Below are 4,336 nucleotides of genomic sequence, written 5' to 3'. Positions count from 1 at the left end.
CCTCTCATTTTCAATGCAGTAGAAAGTTAGCATAGAAAAAGGGAGGAAGAAGGAGCCTAGAGGTGTAAAGTGAGCAGAATCCCTGAACTGTTTGAGCTAGACAGAAAAGAAAGAAAACACTGTGGGTATTTTCTACCCTAATGGGAAAGAGAAGAGGAATAAAAGTTAGGATTTAGGGGGTTAAAGCTTTGAATGGGGCCAAGCCTTTTTGAGGGAAAAGACAACTGAGTGAGGTTGGTGGGAGTTAGGGGAGAACTACAATAAAGAGAATTACATTTCTTGCCAGGACTATGTTTTGGCAGTCTCTCTACTCGGATACTATATTAGGTTTTTTTAGTGATGTTACTTAGGTTACTAGTACTGAGTGCTGTCAGAGGGAGACTCATTGCCAAATTGACTTTTCTTCCAAATTAAATGCAACACTAATGTTCCCAGTTTGAATAAAAATACAAGAAATGCCAAGGGGCTGGTGCTCAGAGATGAAAAGACACATCCTCACTTCACAGAGTCCCTAGATTTGGTTCGCTACCCCAGCTTCTTACTCTAACTTGGGATGTGTCTGGATAATGTACATCATGTATGTGGGAGAATGTGTCCAATTTGTATCATTTTCAACTGGCCATGTCCCAGGTTAGCAGGTGGGGCTTGGTCTTCAGTGGTCAAGTCCCAGGGCAAAGGATCTGCATTTAGACTGTGTCTGTGACATCTATTCTCAAGAAAAAGAGAAGGGATGCTTATTATGCAGGAAAACAGGAATCCTTGTCATGGGAAAAAGCACTGGACTAGCTGGGCTAGCACTGGACTTGGATTCAGGAAGATTTGAGTTGAAATACAGCCTCCACCACTTAATAGGTGTGTGTCCATGGGCAAGTCACTTCATGTCTTAGCCTCAGGTTCCTCAATCTGTAAAATGGGTATAATAATAATATCTATGCTACTTACCTCACAGGGTTGTGGTAAAGAACAAATAAGATCAATATGTAAATAGCTTTGCAAACTTAAAAGCACTATAAAAATCAGTGTTATTATTATTTATTTATCATAATAATAATTAGAGCACCTTGCTTTTATTCTGGCACTATTTGTATGACCTTGAGTAAGACACTTTCCCTCTCTTGGCTCAGTTTATAGAAGAAGCTCTATAAAATGAGAGGACTGAACTGGATAATCTCCAAGGTGCCCTTCATCTCTGATATTTTATGTTTTGAATTTAAGGTGCAGATTCTTAACGTGGGAGCTAGGAACTTATTTTCTTTTTTTTTCCCCACTTAATAGTATTTTTTTCCAATTACATGTAAAGATAGTTTTCAACATTCACTTTTATAAGATTTTGATTGTTTTCTTAATATTATGAAAACTGTATTTCAATATAGTTGGTTTCCTTTGTAATCCTATGTATTTTATTTTATGCATTTAAAAACATTCTGAGAATGGGTGTGTAGGCTTCACCAGACTGCCAAAGGGTTCTAGGATATAAAAATGAGTAAGAATTCCTCTTAGATCTCCTCTAACTCTAAAATTCCACATTCAAAGGTCCCTTCCATCTCCAATATTCTATGTTCTAAGCTTTCTTACATTATCTCCCTTTCTATGTTCTACATTGTGATTTCTATATGTCTGTCTGGCTCTCACATTCTATGTTTTAAGTGAGGTCTCTTCTGGCTTTGATATTCTATGATTACAAGCTATTTTGATTGTTTGCCAAGAACACTAATCTCTTGAGTTGTAAATTAATGTTTCCAAAGACAATTGCTACATGGGGACACTGTAAGCAGTCATAGACTGTAATTAGCCTTGGGTTCCCTCACTGGAGTAGGCCAGGCAACATTTTGTTGTTACGAGGGAGGTGCACCTACGGCAGGCATTCTCATCCTTTTTGGTGACATGGACCCCAGTGGCAGGCTGGTAAAGCCTATGGACACCTCAGAATCATGTTTTTAAATTCTTAAAGTAAAATACACAAGATTACAAGTAAAACCACTTTACAATAATGAATACAGTTATAAAAATACTGTTCTAAAAAAAAGTTCATACACCCCAGGTTAGGAACTTCTAAAGAGGGAAATTCTTGAAATGATCTATTCCAATAATAAAATAAAATACATTTTGGGTGGTAGTTTCTAACTCCCGCGGTAAGAAAGTGGAAGTTACAGATAGGTCCTTATTGTTGTTGCTGTTACTGTTTGTTCCCCTCCAAGGGGAACCCTTCCAGAACCACTACATCAGGAAGGTGATGCCATGACATGCAAATTGGATTGAAGTGAGGGAGGGCTGTGCCAAGTCACCACCCTCACTTTTTCCTCTGGAGCCATCTGAGTCCAAAGGCAAGGTAAAGATCAGGACAACTAGAGATGGCCCTGGATGCAGTGGGAGACTTTGGCCTTTTTTTTAAGTTAAAGTCTTTAACAGGGTCTCAGTTTCAGGTCCGTGTTAGGGCCTGAGAGGAGTCCAGTGAGGAGGTCTTGGGACAGCATGAATATAATGGGCACCTAGAGTATAGAGGCACTAGGTGGACATGTATGACACAGTGTGATGTAGTAGAAAGAGCCCTGGGCTTGGAGACAGGGCACCTTCGTTCAGTTCCTAGATCTGACACTTATTAGCTATGTGACCTTGGTTAAGTTCACCCAGAACTGCAAGTCAAGACAATTCTAGATTTTCCCAAAGATACAGAAACTTAGAGTCCAGGGACATCATTTGTATTCTTTTTAGCAGGTGGGAAAATGAAACTTAGCACCTAGTTAGCAAGTTAAAATGGAAAGCTACCAGATGGTCTGCTTTCTCCCCAGGTGTCCTGGCCCGACTCTGCTTCCTCTCTCTTTGTTGGCAAGCTTCACCTGGCCTACCCATCAGAGTTTCTATCCACTGAGGTCTTCTTCCACCCTATCTTATCTTCTCCCTACCCTTCCACCACAGATTTTGAGGTCTGAGGACTCTCCCTTTCCCTTTTCCTTGTTGAGTTGAGGGTGGTTTCCACGGTGCTGACCCGGAGTACCAGAATTACTAGTTATGGCTCTGAGCTTCATTTTTCTCATCTATAAAATGAGAATGATACTAATTATGCTACCCATCTCACATGATGGTTATGATGAAAGGGCTTTGTCCATGCCATAGAAATAGGAATTACTATTATTCCAGTGGATGAGGGCTGCCCATCGACTTCAACACCATCACCCTAGGAAGAGTAAAGAAGTACGGGGTCTAAGAGCTGATATAATCTCTGGTTACTCCATCAGCAGTTTGCTAACTAGGGTCAGCCCCATTGACGGCCTCTGGAAATGGGGAGTGAGTGGCAGTCCACTTCCCCGCCTAGTGCTGCTGGTCCTTGTGTCTGTCATCTTTGACTTCTACCATTCGTACAAGGCTATTCCATCAGTTAGTTTTACACTCATGGGTATGGGTCCACCCTCAGCCAGTATGATGACAGCCCTTCCATGCATTCCCAGCCTGTGCAATTCTTGTCCACACCTATAAGGAGTCCACAGAGTATCTACCAAAGGCATTAAAAGCCATGCTTTGATTCCTTTAATATTATATGAATACTTGTGCTGGCATAGTGAGGAGAGTGCTAGTTGGCAACAGAAAGACCCACATTCTAATCCTACCTCAGATATTTACTAGCTAGGTAACCCTGGGAAAGTCATTTGGTCTCAGACTCAGTTTGTTCATCAGTAAAGCTGGGCTAATAATGGCACCTACCTCCCAGGTTTGTTGAACGTATCAAATGAGTTAACTTGCAGAGTGTCCCAAAAGTCTTAGTGCAGTTGAAGCCTTCAATAATTTAAAACTGCACTAAGACTTTTGGGACACTGTGCTTGCAAAAAGCTTTGCAAACCTTAAAATTCTGTATAAATGTTAGCTATTATTACTAGTGATCAGTTATTCTGGCTGTTAACACTCCATGATTAGCCCATCTCATACATATGGGTGTATATGCATACACCCTTATGTACATATATATGTATGTATTATAATAGCTAATGTTAAATAGCTCTTATTACATGCAAAGCACTGTGCTAAATGCTTTACTATTAATATTTCATTTGATGCTTACAACAACCCTGGGAGGTTGCTATTATTAATTATCAACTGTTAATTAATTAATTGTTAATATTATTAATAGGTGATATTATTATCCTCATTTTACAGGTAAGGAAAATGAGGTAAATACGGGTTAGTGACTTGCCCAAGATCAACCAGCTAGTGTCTGAGGCAGAATTTGAACTCAGGTAATACACACACACATACACACACACACACACACATCACACATGCATATACATATATGCATACATACACATATATGTATATATACATATATGTATCTTAGAAGAAC

This window comes from Vombatus ursinus, unplaced genomic scaffold (genome assembly GCF_900497805.2).
Source record: "Vombatus ursinus unplaced genomic scaffold, bare-nosed wombat genome assembly UNPS02014818.1, whole genome shotgun sequence".
NCBI classification, from domain to species: domain Eukaryota; kingdom Metazoa; phylum Chordata; class Mammalia; order Diprotodontia; family Vombatidae; genus Vombatus; species Vombatus ursinus.
This window is presented reverse-complemented; position numbering follows the sequence as displayed.